The following is a 17,882-nucleotide window of genomic DNA, read 5'->3' as shown; positions in this document are numbered from 1 at the left end:
CCTAGACAAATGTAGGAGCATTTTTCTTAAGATCTTAATTTATTTTATATTTTTATTTTTAAAAAAATTTTATTGCTGGGCGCTGGTGGCCCACAACTGTAATCCTAGCTACTCAGGAGGCAGAGATCAGGAGGATACCAGTTCAAAGCCAGTCCAGACAAATAGTTCACAAGACCCTATCTCGAAAAAACCCATCACAAAAAAAGGGCTGGTTGAATGTTTCAAGGTGTAGGCCCTGAGTTCAAACCCCAGTACTGCCAAAAAAAAAAAAGATATTATTATTTTTAGGTGGTTATTGGGGTTTGAACTCAGGACCTCATACTTGCTAGGCAGATGCCCTACTACTTGAGCCACTCTGCCTGCCCTTTTTTGTGTTTAGTATTTTCAAGATAGGGCCTCGTGAACTCTTTGTTCGGACTGGCTTTGAACTGTGATCCTCCTGATCTCTGCTTCCTGAGTAGCTAGGATTATAAGAGTGAGCTGCCAGCACCTGGCAAATTTTATTATTTTTTTAGAGCCATTTTTTAAAATCAAATTTCTGCCTGGGTTATTCTCTGTAGCTTGAAAAGGAAGACATAACAGAAATATCATTTATTTAATTCAGTCAGTAAGTTTATATGCTTGCGTGCCTATATATTCCTAGCACTGTACTTCATGCTATAAAGAAGAGTGTAGGGAGCTAACAGGTAAGGGTGTAATAGGACTAAATAAAGGTAGAAGGCAGTGCATGATTAACTGTTAATATCTCTCTTTTGTATGTTCTGTGTTAAAAGTGCCCTTGTCAATTGCCTTGCTACCATGGTAACAGTTACTAAGAAATGCACAGATACACATGTGAACAGGTTACAGAGTTCTGTTGTTGTTGTTGTTTTTTAAACATGAACTGTTTTTCCAGTCAAATAAATGGTTCTTGTTCTGTTTTGCAATGCTAGGCCTGTACATGCTAGGCAATCATTTTGCCACTGAGCTACATCTCCAGTTCAAATGAATAGTTCTTAATATCAGTTTCTAGTTTCCTCTGTGGATTCTCTGTATGAAAGTTCTTAAAGGAAACTAGACCAGCTAGGCATGGTGGTACATGCCAAAATCCCAGCACTTAGAGGCAGCAGCAAGAAGATTGAGTTTGAGGCCAGCCTGGGCTATATAGCAAGACTCTGCCTCAAAAAAACCAAGGGCTACGGGTATAGCTCAGTGGTAGAGTGCTTGCCTAGCATGTGCAAGGCCCTGGGTTCAATCCCTAGTATTGAAAGAAAGAAAAGAAAGAAATAGAGAGCGAGAAGGAAGGTAACATATGACAATAAGTATAGCTTCTTGTGAGGAAGAATATTTCCCCACAATCAGATATCAATCTATACAACTACATATACACCTATCATGAGTCTGTTATGCACTGGACATAGTACCATGGAAAATGTGAGAAAACTACAAAATAAAATCAAGATACTCTAGGAGATTAGAATTTAGAGGGCAAGTAAGGTTGTCCTATAATTAAGTAATAATTATGGAATGAAATATAAAGTAGAATTCATTCATAGAGTTTTGGAATTTTATTGATCCTGTTTTTCTTTTTTGCCAGTACTGGGGTTTAAACTCAAGGCCTCACGCATATTAGGGAGGCAGTCTACTTGAGCCACTCTGCCAACCTGAGGTTTGGAACTTTAGAACTAAAAGTATTTTAACGATTGTTCTCTGTTTTGCAGAGGAAAAAAACTAGAGTTCAGAAGGGTTCATCGTTTACCTGAGGTCACAAAGTTAATTTGTGGCAGGGGTCAGGGATACATCACAGGTATCAAGAGCTGTCTTTAGCTTGGTATGGTGGTGTGCCTGCAATCCCAGCCTTTAGGAGGCTGAGGCTGGAGGATCATGAGTTCGAGGCCAACCTGGGCTATGTAGCAAGACTGTCTCAAAAACCAAAACAACACAAAAATAGTTGTCACTGCATGTAATAACTATGAAGCCTCAGTTCCATGAAAGGAAATATATAGCTTGAGGTAACACAGGTTAAATGCTTAGCACAATGTCTGGAACCATTATCATTATCAATATCATAACAGAGTACAGTTATGATGTAACAGCCAGATCTGATGTGAGTCCCAGTTTTTTTTAAATTAGCACATTATAGTTGTACAGGAAGATACATTGTGAAACTACATACATGCTTACAATATATCTTAATTAGATTCACCCCTTCATCCTCCCTCATCACTCTTTCCCCCTTCTTAGAACAATTTCAGCAGGTGTCATTTATCTGTTTTCAGATATGAATACAAATACATCCACCATGTTCATCTTCCTTCACCCTTTCCTTAATGCCCTCCCCCTCCCACTGGTACCCACCCCTGGAAAAGACCTGTTTTACCTTCCTGTCCTTCATTTTTTTAAAAACATTTTTGTTGGTACATGATAGTTTCTCAGGGGATCGCATTGTGACATTTCCATATATACATGTTTTATACCCCAAATTGGTTTATCCCCCCACTATTCTCTCTCCTATTCCATTCCCCTTTTTAAGGTACTTCAGCAGGTTTCAATGTTCCATGTTCATACCTGTATAGAAAGTATATCAACCACATTCACCCTCCTTTACCATCTTCATTTACCCTCCCTCTCCTACTAGTGCCCTCTCCTTAACATGACCTGCTTTAATTCCTGTCCTTCATTGTTTAAGTGTCTGTTCATGTTTCAGTGGGGTTTTGCCTTAGTGTTTTACTTACAAATGTATTGTGCTTAAATCAGTCTAACCCCCTTCACTACTCTTCCTCGTCCTGTACCCCCATCCTGTATCGTACAACAGTTTTCCGTGTGTTTTGCTGTGATTTATTTCTACACAGATGTGATGTCTTTGATTATTATTCACTCTTTTCTTCCTCCCTTAGTCTTCTCTAACAGTACCACTTTTGGAAACATCCTATGTATATATTTATATGTATGTATGATAATGCTTATATTTGTATTGGATCTATCTTCCACATATGAGAGAAAAGATGAGACCTTTGTTTTTCTAGACCTGAGTAACTTCACTTAAGATGCTGTTCTCCAGTTTCATCTATTTACCTGTGAATGACAAAATTTCATTCCTCTTTATGGCTAAATAAAATTCCATTGTATATAAATACATTTTCTTAATCCAGCCATCAGCTGCAGGGCATCTAGGCTATTTCCATAGCTTGGCTATTGTCAATAATGCTGCAATGAACATGGGTGTGCAAATGTCTTTATTGTAACCTGACTCACATTCCCTTGGGTATATATCTAGGAGTGGTATTGGTGGATCATATGGTAGTTCTTTTTTTTTTTTTTTTTGGTGGCACTAGAGTTTGAACTCAGGGCCTCATGTTTGCTAGGCAGGTGCTCTTACTGCATGAGCTACTCTGCCAGCCCTTTTTTGTGATTTTTTTTTTTTTTTTGAGATAGGGCCTCACATACCAGGGCAGCCTGCTAACCACAATCCTACTGATTTCTGCCTCCTGAGTAGCTAGGATTACAGGCATGAGCCACTGGGTACCCAGCTGGTAGTTCTATTTTTAGTTTTTCGAGGCACCTCCACACTGTTTTCCGTAGTGGCTGTACTAATTTACATTCCCACCAGCAGAGTATGAGGGTTCCTTTTTCCCCACATCCTCACCAACATTTGTTGTTATTTGTGTTCTTGATGACAGCCATTCTAACAGGAGTGAGGTGGAACCTTAATGTGGTTTTGATTTGCATTTCCTTTATGGCCAGGGATGTTGAGCATTTTTTCATGTGTTTTTTGGCCATTTAAACTTCTTCCTTTGAGAAAGCTCTATTCAGTTCATTTGCCCATTTCTTCATTGGGTCATTGATTCTTTGGGAGTTTAGTTTTTTGAGCTCACTGTATATTCTGGTTATTAATCCCGTATCAGATGTACAGCTGCAAAGATTTTCTTCCATTCTGTGGAGTGAACCAGTTTTGTGTAACTGTAGATAAGTTACTAGCCTTCTGTAGTTTCTTCACCTATAAAGTAGAACAAAATAATATCTGCTTATTAGAATAGATGTGATTATTAAATAAGATAATATAACATATATATATAGCATGTTATTTTGAATTTACATTGAAATTATTTAAGCATTAACTCTTCCATAGTAAATATTAACCTATATAAGTATCTAGAGAATCAAACAAAAAGACACAGAACCTGTCTTTCTTTTCCTTGCCAAAAAGAAAACCAGTTAGTTAATAACATTTATAGCTTTCACTGTATACAGTTATCAACATGCAATAGTATGAAACAAAGAACATTATAGAAGAAAAGTTATTTGGGGTGTTATAAGAACTAGCTATCACTCTCAACAAATACACAATGATGAGTAAGACTGAGTTTTTGCTTTCCAAGAGCTGGTCCGGTACAAGCAGCAGCAGGAAACCAGGCTATTATGATATGAAATGATAGGCACAGTGCAGAGCTGAGGCTAAGAGCTATGGAAGCTCACCAAAAGGCATCCAATCCAATAAGAGTTGGAGGTAGGGAAGGGAATATCTGGGATGGTTTCTCAAATAAAGGGAAGAGAAGAACTGAAAAGAGCCTAAAGCCATAAACCAGCTGTATTGGGTTTACAAACTCACTCTGGCTCTCAGAAGTCTTCTAGTGTGCTTTCTTAAGAACATTTGAAAAACTGAAGGCCAAATCCTTCAGCTACAGGTTCTGCATATTCTGCCAATTAGATGCCCTTGGAAGGTGGATCCCAGGCTGCAGCCATCTGCTTTTTTTCTGCTGGCAAACCGTTGTGGACACACTAGGCTTGTCTGTAGCATATTCATGTCTAGGTACTAATTCTGCGGGTTTTGAAAGGTAGTTGTAGAGCATCAGTGACTCCCTTATCCTTGGATCATTGCTACAGTGTATGTCCTTGAACTCAATAGTCCAGAGGATGCCCTTGACTATTTACCTTGCTTTTCTGGTTATTGAAGAATTAGCAACTTCCCCAGTGAATTGCCCAGCAGTCTTATCTTAGGAATCACTCTGGGAGGCCTGTTAAGTGATCATGCCTTTAGACTTTCTAATGATTTTGTAAGCTCCTCAAACCCTGCAGTAAGTCTATTTTTGCTGAAATCAGTTTGAGTGGTTCCTGTTTTTTCAACCTAATCACTAACAGAATAAAAAATGTAAAATGTGTTATGATTAATACAGTGTGCAGGGGTCAGAAAATTAGCAAACATTTTTTTTTACAAAGAACCAAGATAGTACATATTTTAGGCTTTGTGGGCCACATGTGATTTCTTCACCCTTTCCCTCTTTTTTTCTAAATAACCCTTAAAATATAAAAACCATTCTCAGACCTTACAACCAAACAGATTATAGTTTGCTAACCCTTGATATAGTATTGACAGCATGAAGAAATACCAAAAAATTTAAATACTGAAGGGAAAAGCTCCTAATTTTTTTAAACTGAAGATATCTTTAATGACATTATCACATACATATCAGCAAGTCCTAGGGTAGGATCAATAGCTGATCAGAGGAGACAACAGAATTTAGGTAAATAAGCTGCTTCTTAACCCAACTCTGATGGCCAGTTTAGCTATTTAAAAATAATTTTAATTTCCAATTGTAAGAAAACATGTAACAGGGCTGGAGGTGTGGCTCAGCTGGTAGAGTGCCTGCCTGGCAAGCATGAAGCCCTGAGTTCAAGCCCCAGTACTGCAAGACAAAACAAAACAAACAAAACCCTCCAAAATAAACAGGTAACAAAATATACCATCTTAACCATGTTAAGTGTACAGTTCATTAGTATTAGCATATTCACATTTTTGCAGAATGGATCTCTAGAACTTTTTCATCTTGTAAAAAGGAAACATATTACCCATTAAACAACTCCCAATTTTTCCCACCCTCTCCATCCCTTAGCAACCACTATTAAACTCTGTTTCTACCATTTGATTACTGTAAATAACTCATATAAGTGATGTATATAGCTTTTGGTTTTTGTGATTGGCTTATTTCACTTAGCATAATGTCTTCAAAGTTCACACACACTATAGTGCATTACCAAATTCCCTTCATTTTTAAAGCTAGATATATTCCAATGTATGTATTACCACCTTTTCTTTCTTTATTCACCCCTTGATAAACATTCGATTTACTTCTGCCTCTTGAGTGTTATGAATAATGATGTTGTGGACATAGATGTACAAATGTCTTTGAGAGCCTGCTTTTAATTCTTCTGGACATGTACCCAGAACTGGAATTGCTAGATAATATGGTAGTTCTGTTTTTATGTTTTGAGGAATCTCTATATTGTTTTCTATAATGGCTACATTATTTTACATTCCCACCAACAGTGTACAATGGTTCCAATTTCTCTACATCCTCACCAACACTTATTTTATGTTTTTTTATAAAATAGTTAGCTTAATGGGTGTGAGATGGCGTCTCATTATAGTTTTGGTTTGCAGTTCCCTCATGATTAGTGATGTTGAGCATATTTTCATATGCTTGGCCATTTGTATATCTTCTTTATATTTGTATATCTTGACTAGACACATGTCTATTCAAGTCCTTTGCCCATTTATTAATCAGACTTTTTTGATTGAATTGTGTAATTCCCTAATGTGTTTTGGATATTAACTCATCAGAGTTCTGATTTGTATACATTTTCATATATTTTATAGGGTTCTGCCTTCTTCTTCTTCTTTCTTCTTTCCTCCTCCTCCTCCATCCTCTGTCCTCCTCCCTTCCTCCTTCCTTCTCCTCCTTCTTCCTTCTCCTTCCCCTTCTTCCTCTTCCTTTTCTTCTTGTGGTTCTGTGCTCAAACACATGGCCTGTGTATGCTACACAAGTACTCTACCACTAAGGTACAGCCACAGCCCAGACTGCTTTTTCACTCTGTTGATTGTGCTAGTCCAGTTTTAATCAGTGCATATGAATGGAGGTCTAGTCTGAATCAACTTAGTGGCAGTCTGGCCATGTCTGGAATTGTCTTCTGTCCCAAAGACAGTAGTAGGAATTAGCCAGTAGGATCTCTATCTTGGACTACTTTGGGCTGGAAAACATACAACTTAACATTTATGGGGGTGAAGAATTAAAAGTAGCCTCAAACTGCTAGGGTAAATGGGAGGTACATAGGTGGACTCACTAGATTAAGGTTTTGCATTGCCAAGTGACTACAAGTAGGAAGCTGAAATTGACACTATCTCATTTTGACACATTGCTCCTTTTTATTTCAAATAGTAGTTCATTTCAGATTCTTTATTCTCCATGTTTATTCTAAGGAAATGAAACATCTCAACACTGGAGATCTTACTAATTCCCAAGCAAATACATGAATAGTTAATTCATGACTTAGTCTAGAATGCAACAAATTCATATAGTACTCACTCCAACAAAACCTTGTTTATTGTGTACTAGTAGATGTGAACGTGTGAACTAGTACATTCTGCCTCATCGTAGGTCCAAAGCAGTGGAGTCAGCAAAACTTGGACTAAAACCTCTGAACTATAAGCCAAAATAAATCTCTCCTCCTAATTCTTTCCCTCCCTGACCTTGATGTACAATGTCCATCACTGAATTATTTCTAATAATGAATGTCAGGAATCATGACATTCTGAAATGACAGAAAATCCAAACACAATAGTTTAAAAATGCTTATTTCATTCATCATAATAAGAAGTTTAGAAGTAGCCAATTGCTGTCATTGATTTAAATGTTTAGTGATCTACTGTGGCTTCTCTTTAGATCATATAAATCTTTTGCCTCTTAAATGTTTAGTGATCTATTTTTTTGTTTGTTTAGTGATCTTGTCAAGGCTAAGGTGTTAATTTTCACTCATAAATGAAAGAAGGGTATAGCTCCAGATAATTCTAAGTTCACTTTTTTGCTGCTTCTGGCGGCACTGGGGTTTGAACCCAGGGTCTCACTCTTGCTAGGCATATGTTCTACCACTTGAGCAATGCTACCAGCCCAAGGGAAGAGAGATGATACCAGTTTTGGGTATCTCATTTTATTTAGAAGGCAAAAAAAAAAGACTGCCTGGAACTTCCCCTCAGCTCTCAGAGAACTACAACTTACTTCTCAATGGCTGAAATTTGTAAGTGATGCTAGGAAAACTAGTATCTGAGAATATTTGGCTTTCTCATTCTAGAGGCAGACAAGTGAGAAAGATGTTGGGAATGCCTGCTTGTCTGCTACAGTGAAAATCCTAAGAATTCCAGGTGGCTGTTAAAAATTCTGTTGTAGAAAGTGCTTACTTATATGCAAAGTTATTCATAAAATATTATCAACTAAAAATCAATTTAGCAAATAATAGATAAGGAAATTTCAAATTTCTTCAAGTAAAATAAATTTACATTTATAATATTTACATAGCTATATGCAAAAAGACAAAAATTGGAACCTATATCCTAAAAATGTTGAGTTTGGCTGGGCTTTCCAGGAAGCAGCCTGTGAGGCAGAGATTTGCATACAGGTGGTTTACAGGAGCATGAGCTCCGGAATAGCACCTGTAAGAAAAGCAGGATTCGGAAAAGGAAGAAGATAAATTGCAGGGCTGTTGCCATACAGACCTTAATAGGTCTCATGGGAAGCTCTAAAGCTGAGATGTTTCAAATTGTTCCAACAGAGGGATAATGCCTTTGTACTTCCATAATCCCCAGCCATTGGATGTGGGCTGACCCCAGACAGGGGATATAACCTTGGGTGAGGCATTTTTTTTCACAGAAGGCAATTTGGGGGAGGAATTCAAGTGTGAGTCATCAACAGCCAATATTCCTGGCATGTGTAGGATTTGGGCAGCACACCACAGCATCCACTCAAAATATCAACAGTGATCATCTCTAGGTTTGGAGATTAAGGGTGTTTTTTTTAATTACTAATTTTATTATCGTATTATTGTTGTCCTGGATGGACACTGTAACATTTACAAGCATGTTTACAATATATCTTAGTTAAATTCACCCACTCCAAAGTTGGTTTTCTCTGTATTTTTAATTTTTTCCAAATTTGTCACATAACATAGAATTTTCCCAAGGATTAAATGAGCTAATTCATATGAAGCACTTAGTGCATTTGTTGAATTTATTAAGTACTCAGTAAATTTATCTTTGATTGTTTTGTAATTAGTTTTTTTTTTTTTTCAGTGATGGGGATTGAATTTGGGCTTTGTGAATTCTAGGCAATTGCTCTACCATTGAACCACACCCCTACACCAATTTGGAAATTTAAAAACAAAATTGATAAGGAATGAATTTTCTGAAGCTGTAATACTCTTCTTTCATTCATGAGAGAAAAGTTAAGAAAATTAATGACTTATTCCTGACAAGACCATTGAACATTTAAATGAATGACAGTAATTGGCTACCTTGGGATTTCTTGTTACAGTGAGTAAAGTAAGCATTTTTCAACCTACTGTATATTTAACCTACTTTGTGTTTAGAAGTTTAAACACAAAATAATCATAGGTAAATTTATTGAGTACTGAGTATATATGTATACATAATGTTAAAAGAAAACATAAATGTACATATTAAGATGAATGAAAGTATGAAACAGTATTTAAAATAACAATATATACACATTGCTGTCATTTTGTTTTATCTGAACTGTGAAATTCTTTCTTATGATATTGTTTCTTTCCAGTACTATTCAATAGGACATTTTGTGATAATGGAAATTTTTGTATCTGTGCTGTATAATATGGTAGCCACTAGCCACAGGTGGTTACTGAACGTTTGAAGTGAAGTTAACAAAATTTCAATGTTAGCTTTTAACTCATGTATATGTAAATAGCCACATGCTGTCGGTGGCTACCATACTGGACAATGCAGCTTAAAGCAATACTTGGGCTAGGTGAGTTATAATCACACCTGTTATCCTAGCTACTTGGGAGGCAGACTGGGAGAATGTTGGGTCCAGGTCAGCCTGGGCCAAAACTTCAAGAGACCTCTAGACCTTGAGATCTAGTCTCAACCAATAAAAACTGTGTGTGGTGGTACATACTTGTCATTCCAGCCGTTTGGGAAGCCAAAATAGGAGGATGGCTGTCCAGGCTGGCCTGAGCATAAATGTGAGACCCTATTAAAAAAAAACAACTAAAGCAAAAGAGCCTGGGTCATGGCTCAAGTGGTAGAGTGCCTGCCTAGCAAGTACAAGGCACTGAGTTCAAAACCCAGTATTGGCAAAAGCAAAGACCAAAGACCTGCCTCTAAAACAAAACAAAAATACTTGGGAAGGGATAGAAAATAGATCTAAAATATTCTCTCTTAATCTTGGATTAGTTCCTCACCCCACAACTCCTAAATATAATCCCCTAATCTTGATTTCAAAACCTCATTATATGTATAAAAAAACTAAATGGAAGGATTTAAGTAAGTGCAAAAGAGAGAGTGTGTTGTGCGTATGTGTTGTTAGGTTTTTTTTTGGTGGGATTGGAGTTTGAACTCAGGGCTTTACTGCTTGAGCCACATCTCCAGTCCATTTTGCTCAGGTTATTTTGGAGATGAGGGGTCTCATGAACTATGTGTCTGGGCTGGCCTTGAACCTCAGTCCTTCCAATCTCAGCTTTCCAAGTAGCTAAGATTACAGACGTGAGCCACCAGTGCTCTTCTAAGATGTTAATTTTTTTGTACGCAAAAGGAAAAGTAATGACAATCAACGACAGTGTTTTATTGTTTGTTTAGTTAGATGCCAAAGAACTATATAATACATTGCAATTGTGTAGTATTTTTAGTAAGTAATCTAAAAAGAAAATAAAAAAAGAGCTGAGGGTATGGCTTCAGTAGTAGTACAACTGTGTAGCTAAAGTGCAAGGCACTGAGTTCAAACCTCAGAATCTCCTCCCTCCAAAAAAGCAAAGGAAAGGAAAAGAAAAACATTCTCAGCCAGATGCTGGTGGTTCATCCCTGTAATCCTACCTGCTTGGGAGAAAGAGATCAGGAAGACTGCGGTTTAAAGCCAGCCAAGGCGAATAGTTCCTGAGACCCCATCTCAAAAAACCCAACACAAAATAGAAGTGTCAGAGTGACTCAAGTGATAGACTGCCTGCCTAGCAAGCATGAGGCCCTGAGTTAAAACCCTAGTACCACCAAAAAAAGAAAAAGAAAAGGTTCTTTTTCTTTGATGTATTGATGTAATTCTCTTACATCAATTGTTTGGTTCCTTTTGGTAAGCCAAAGAAGACTTCTTACTGAAATCTTGTAACCATACTATTGATATAGTAAGGGAGATAACTGCAGAAATAATTTGGAAATGCCTGAATAATAAGATGGAAGTCCCTTACTGCTCAGATAGAAGGCTGTGAGTGTAGCCATGATTCTTTGTTTGTTTTGGTGGTACTGGGTTTGGGCTCAGGACCTTGTGCTCCACTTGATCTATACCCCCAGCACCTATCAGCACCCATGCTTTATAGAGGCAATAGATTAAACTTGATTTGCATTCTAGCCTTACTAGTTACTGGCTTTTTGTAGTTTGAATAAGCTACTTACATTTTCAGAGCCTCCATTTTTAAATGGTGTTAACTACATCTACCTTGATTTGTAAGAAGATTAGTGATACAAAAAGCATAAGGCATACACTAAGTGCTAAATTAATGACAGTATTTTATTGTTAGTATGTGTTCAGAAAATAGATCAGGCAAAAGGAAGGAAGAAAGTCCAAATAATATAAAAGTTCAGTAGCAATTAAGTAACATAAAAATCATTTTTGGTGTATGTTGCTTTGTGTATACCAACCACAAATAAATCTTAGTTCATTTTTTATTGAGTAAATCAAAGAATGAATGTCTTACTCTGTCCTTAATGTCCTTTTGTCCCCAAAATGGGTGCTACAACTAAAATGGTTTTGTCACTGGTATTGTCAGTATGAGTATTTTCAAAGACCTGTAAAGAATACTAATAAACCAATGATCTTCAGCAGAATCATTTTTTTTAGATTGAACAGGACAGGTTTTGGTTGAAATTAAGAAACAACATTTGTAGCAATGAAATATTACTGAAGGAGCAGTTAAGGACTTCTATCCTTAGATACTTTTCAGATGACAGACAGTGCTCTATGTTGGAAATTTCCTTATTTGTGGTAGCCATCCTCCAGGACAGCTCCCAGTGATACTTGCTCACTAGTATTCATGCCCTTCAGTAGTCTCTTGCTCAGATTCAATTCAGGCTGGCCCCGGATATGACAGATATGATATGTGAATTCCCAGAATAAAGTCATAAAAGGCACTGCAGCTCCTGCTTTGGTCTATTAATCACTTGCTCTAAGGTAAGCCAGTTGTTATGCTGTGAGGACACTCAAGCAGCCCTGTGGTAAGGCCCATGTGGCCATCAGTCTGTGCCAACTCACCAAACATGTGAGTCACCTTGGAAGTGGATTCTCCAGCTCCAGTCAAGTCTTCAGATGACTGCTGCTCTCACAAACATCTGCGAACAAGTGACTGAGACAGCACTGCCTAACTGAGCCACTCCTGAATACCTAGCTACAGAAACTGTGAGAGATAATAAATGATTTTTACTTTCTCAAGTCACTAAGTTTTGGGGGATTTTGTAATATAGTAATAATATGTCATCAATAACAAATACTTATTGTTGCTATACAAAATATCCTGCTTAGGCTGAACATGTGATTATTGAAAATAACTTCTTGTTTTATAACTTTAATATTTTAACACCTTGACATGACATTAACTCTATTACCTTTCCTTATGTGTAATCTTTTTTTTTTTTTTTTTGGAAGTACTGGGGCTTGAACTCAGGGCCTCATATTCGTTAGGCAGGTGCTTTACCACTTGAGCCACTCCACCAACCCTCTATTATCTTTTCTTACAACATTCTCACAAAACAAGAATCAACCAAATATTTAATGATCATCCATTAAGTCCAAGTTCTTCTTCTCCCTTTCTTCCCTCCCTCCCTTTATTCCCTCCTTCCCTTCCTTCCTTCCTTCCTTTCTTCCTCCCTTCCTTCTTCTTTGTCTCGCAATGTACTCCAGACTGGCCTTGCACCCACAATCTTCCTGCCTCAGCCTCCTGAGTGCAGGGATTCAAGGCATCTAATTCCTAGAAACACATAGCTTCCCAAGACCAAACTGTGAAGAAAACTAAACAGACCAATAGTGAGTAAGAAAATGGAAGCAGTAATCAGAAGCCTCCCTACAAAGAACAGTCCAGGACTAGATGGTTTCACCAGTGAATTCTACCAAACATTTAAGAAATAGCTAACACAAATCTTTGTCAAACTCTTTCAAAGAAAATTGAACAGGAAGGAACATATCCAAACTCACTTTATGAAGCCTGTATCACCACTGTATCAAAGTTAGATAAGGATACTACAAGGAAAGAAAATTACAAGCCAGTATCCCTGATGAACAAATTTTGAATGTGAAAAAATTCACAATCCTACCATGATAATAATTAAAAAAAAAACCCTCAACAAATTATGAAAAGAATGTACCACAGCAATTAATCAAGAATAAGAAATAAAAGAGATCCAAATCAGAAAATCAAGAATAAGAAATAAAAGAGATCCAAATCAGAAAATCAAGAATAAGAAATAAAAGAGATCCAAATCAGAAAGGAAGCAGTTAAATGGTCTCTATAAATGACATTATATTATAAATAGAGAACCCCCTAAAGACTCCACCAAAAACCTATCAGAATTAATAAGTGAATTTAGTAAGGATACATGATATAGGACTAGAGACATGGCTAAAGTGGGGGACCTGAGTTCAGTTCAATCACTGGTATCATAAAACAAAACAAAACAAAAAAAACCCAAACCCTATAGGATACAAAATCAACATACAATAATCGGTTGCAATTCTATACACTATTAACAAACTATCTGAAAATAATCTTATTTCCAATAGCACCAAAAAACACAAAGTATTTACTTTGGAGTAAAGTTAACTTACTTAGGAATAAAGTTAACTAAGGGGCTGAAAGATCTGTACACTAAAAACTATGACATTAATGAAAGACATTGAAAATAACACAAATAAATGGGAAGTACCCATGCTTGTGGATTATAAGAATTAATAGTTAACATGTCCACACTACTCAAATCTCCAGATTCAATGTAATCGCCATCAAAATTCCAATGATATTTTTTCACAGAAATAAATTCTAAAATTAGTATAGAACCATAAAAAACAAAATAACTAAAGCAATTTTGAGAAACAACAAAGCTGCAATCATAATACTTCCTAATTTCAAATTATATTACAAGGCTACATTAATCAAAAACAGTATGAGTGCTTTCATAAAAGCAGACATGGAAACCAATGGAACATATGTGCACAGAAATAACCCCCTGAACATATGATCAACTAATCTTTGACAAGGGCACAAAATATGCACAGGGGAAAGGATGGTCTCTTCAACAACAGTCATTTGGGAAAACTGGATATCTACATCCAAAGACCCTTATCTTTCACCATGCACACATTAATGTGAAATGGACTGAAGACTTTAAGATTCAAAATAAAAAAACTCTTAGAAGAAAACATAGGGGAAAAGTCCTTAACATTGGTTTGTTAATGATGTTTTTTGGCTATGACACCAAAAGCACAGGCAACAAAAGCAAAAATAAATGGATTATATAAAACTAAAAATCTTCTGCACAGCAAAGGAACAATTAACAAAATGAAAAGACAACCCACGGTATGGGAGAAAATACAGGCAAACCATGCATCTGATAAGGGATTAATATCCAAAATGCATAAGGAACTCATAAAACTTCATGGCAAAAAATCAAATAATATGGGTTTTTGTGGGACTGGGATTTGAGCTCAGGACTTCACACTTGCAAAGCAGGCACTCTACTGCTTGAGCCACACCTCTAGTCCATTTGCTCTGGTTATTGTGGAGATGGGGTATCACGAACTATTTTGCCTGGGCTGGTCTTGAAAGGCAATCGTACTGATTTCAGCCTCCCAAGTAGCTAGGATTATAGATTTGAGCCACTGGCACCTGGCTCTAAATAATCTGATTTAAAAATGGGTAGGTGCAAGAAAACATGCTCCACATTACTGATCATTAGGAAAATGCAAATAAAACCATGGGATATCACCTTGCATCTGTTAGAATGGCTGTTATAAAAAGACAAGAGCCGGGTGCTGGTGGTTCATGCTTGTAACTTGAGAAGCACAGATCAGGAGGATCTTAGTTTGAAGCCAGCCCTGGGCAAATAGTTCGCAGACTCTATCTAGAAAATACCCAACACAAAAAAGACTGGAGGAATGCCTCAGGTGGTAGAGTGCCTGCCTAGTAAGCATGAGGCCTGCAGTTCAAAGCCCAGTACCACCCCCCCCAAAAAAAGACAAGAAATAACAAGTGTTGAAGATGTGCAGAAAAGGGAACACTTGTACACTCTGGTAGGCATATAAACTGGTATAGTCATAGAATATTGTATAGAAGTTCCTCAAAATATTAAAAATTGAAATGTCTTATGGTCCAGCAACCCTATTTCTGTGTATATATCCGAAGGACATGAAATCAGTACTTCAAGAAGATATTTGAGCTGGGCACCAGTGACTCACACCTGTGATGGCTCAAAGCCGCCTGGGTAAATAGTTTGCAAAACCCCATCACCAAAATAACCAGAACAAAATGGACTGGAGTTTCTCCTGCTTTGCAAGCAAGAAGCCCTGAGTTTAAAACCCAGTCCCTCCCCCCAAAATAAAAGAAGGTATCTGTTAACTGCAGCCTTATTCACAACAGCCAAGGTAAAGAAAGAATGTAAGTGTACAGACACAGATGAACAAATAAAGAAAATGTGGTACATGCATATAGGAAGATATTGTTATTATTATTCAGCCATAAAAAGGTAGTATTGCCATTTGTAACACTGATGAACCTAGAGAACATTATGCTAAGTGAAATGGGCCAGACACAGAAGGATTGATACTATAGGATCTTATTTACATGTAGAATCTAAAAAAGTCAAACTCAAAAAAGCAAAGAGTAGAATGGTGATTGTCTGGGGTTGGAGGGTTAGGAAGATGGGGAGACATTGGTCAAAGGGTACAATAAGATTGAGTAAGTTATGTGATCTATAGTACACCATGGTGTCTGTAGTTAATACTGTGCTGTACCTATTTTTGAAATTTGCTAATACTTAGATCCCAAGTGTTCTCACCACAAAACCACATACCAAAAAGGTAACTATATGAGGTAGTGTTGATTAACTAAATATATATATTAAACAGTAGTCTGAGTGCTCTGTTGAATAAAAGGCATGATGATGATGATAATAGCAGTTATGATAGACACTAATAATTTCTAAGCATCTACTTTGTCTTACTGTTTTAGATTTATTGATATACAATGGTGACAAATGTTCATACCAAGTTATAATCACATCTTTGTGTATAAGAACAGATTTGCTGCATGTTATCAGCACTTAAAAAAAATTTTCTTGGACTGGTGGAGTGGCTCAAGTGGTAGAGCGCCTGCCTAGCAAGCATGAGACCCTGAGTTCAAACCCCAGTACCACTAAAAAAAAAAAAAGTTTCTTTTGCTAATCTGAAGATGAAAAACAGAATACAGTAGTCTAATCCGCATTTCTTTGATTACTGCTGAGGTTGGGCATTAAAAAAGAATTTTGAACGCTTTATATTCCTCTTATTATTTGTTAAAAAGAGATCTTGATATGCTAAAACTTTACACATTAACCCTTTGTCTGACATGTATTACAAAGATTTTTTTCCCAGATTGGCATCAGGTTTTCTTGACAAGTAAGTAGAAGAGGAACTATTAGTAACTGAGAAGAGAGAAGAGAGAGGACATGATCAATGCATGATGCATGCACATATGGAAACATCACAGTGAAACCCTTTAATTTGTTTAATTCATACATGTTGATAAAATTTTACAGCCAATCAGTTCCTCTGTAAGATTTTCCAATTCTTTTCAATTAAAAGTTTTTTCTGTTTTAAATCAACTACATATTCACTTGAATTTTGTGTTTATTTGGTTCAAGACCAGACCCAGCAAACAATTCTCTAGACCCCATCTCAACCAATGGCTGGGGACGGTGGCACATACCTGTCATCTCAGCTAGGCGGGAAGCCCAAATGTGAGGATGGCATCCAGGCTGCCCAGGCATAAAGCAAGGCCTATCTCAAAAATGACCGGAGCAAAAAAGGATGGGAGTGTGGCTCAAGTGGTAGAGCGCCTCCTATGAGGCACACACCTGAAGTCCAAAGCTCAGTGCTGAAAACAAAGTTACCAGGGCAGCTGAGTAACATAAAGTAAGCATGTATAAAGAAGGGAAAACCTCAGCGAGTAGTGGGCAGAGTTTCAAGGTAGTGGACATACGCATCAGCCGGGCTCAGGGTGTTTCTTGAATGTCATAGGAACTTGTGATAAATCTGAATGACGAGCAACCATTTATATGAACTTATCCCTCATTCTGAGAACTTTTCAAGGAAGCCTGGGGAGGGTGGGCAAGCTGAAGAGGCGCGTCTAATTGCTGGGCTTGGAAGCTGATGAAATGGATCCAGGTGAGCGTTGGCGGGTGGCGTGGGACGGGATGAAAGGCCAGGGGTCTGACGTCTCACCTATAAACCTGTTCCTTGAGTCAACTTATCACCGGCTACACGAACTTCCCAGAGTCCTTGCGAGACTGAGCACAATTCCCGGCCCCTCACGCCCACAGCCAGTCCAAGGCCAGGTGCTCACGCAAGAACTGACGTCATCGTCGTGACGTCAGCGGCGCCGACGCGGGCTCACAAGGAGGGGCCGCTCGGCTCACTTCAGAACGCGGCCGGCTCCCAGCTGCGGCTCGCCCCTCCCGTTCTACGCCGAGAGACCGAACAGAGAGAGCTGCGAAGGTCGAAGCGCCAGGGAGACTCAGGAGCGGCCACCTCCCGGCCTCCTCGGCCTTTTCCCGCGCGTTCTTGGAGGCCGGCGAGCGGTCCCGGGGGGGGGGG

At 37.9% G+C, this 17,882-nt stretch overlaps 1 long non-coding RNA gene across 1 annotated transcript; it reads right to left on the bottom strand.

The window, feature by feature from the left end:
- Positions 1-2,069: 2,069 nt before the first annotated feature.
- Positions 2,070-17,879, bottom strand: LOC141425788 (uncharacterized). The gene is made up of 2 exons (XR_012450891.1): positions 16,996-17,879; positions 2,070-3,976 (listed from the first exon to the last, which is right to left on the bottom strand). It is a non-coding gene; the product is annotated as an uncharacterized lncRNA (long non-coding RNA).
- Between the last annotated feature and the right edge of the window lie 3 nt (positions 17,880-17,882).

The sequence above is a fragment of the Castor canadensis genome, chromosome 8 (genome assembly GCF_047511655.1).
Source record: "Castor canadensis chromosome 8, mCasCan1.hap1v2, whole genome shotgun sequence".
Lineage (NCBI taxonomy): Eukaryota > Metazoa > Chordata > Mammalia > Rodentia > Castoridae > Castor > Castor canadensis.
The sequence above is the reverse complement of the archived record's forward strand: the minus strand, read 5'-3'. Positions and strand labels throughout refer to the sequence as shown.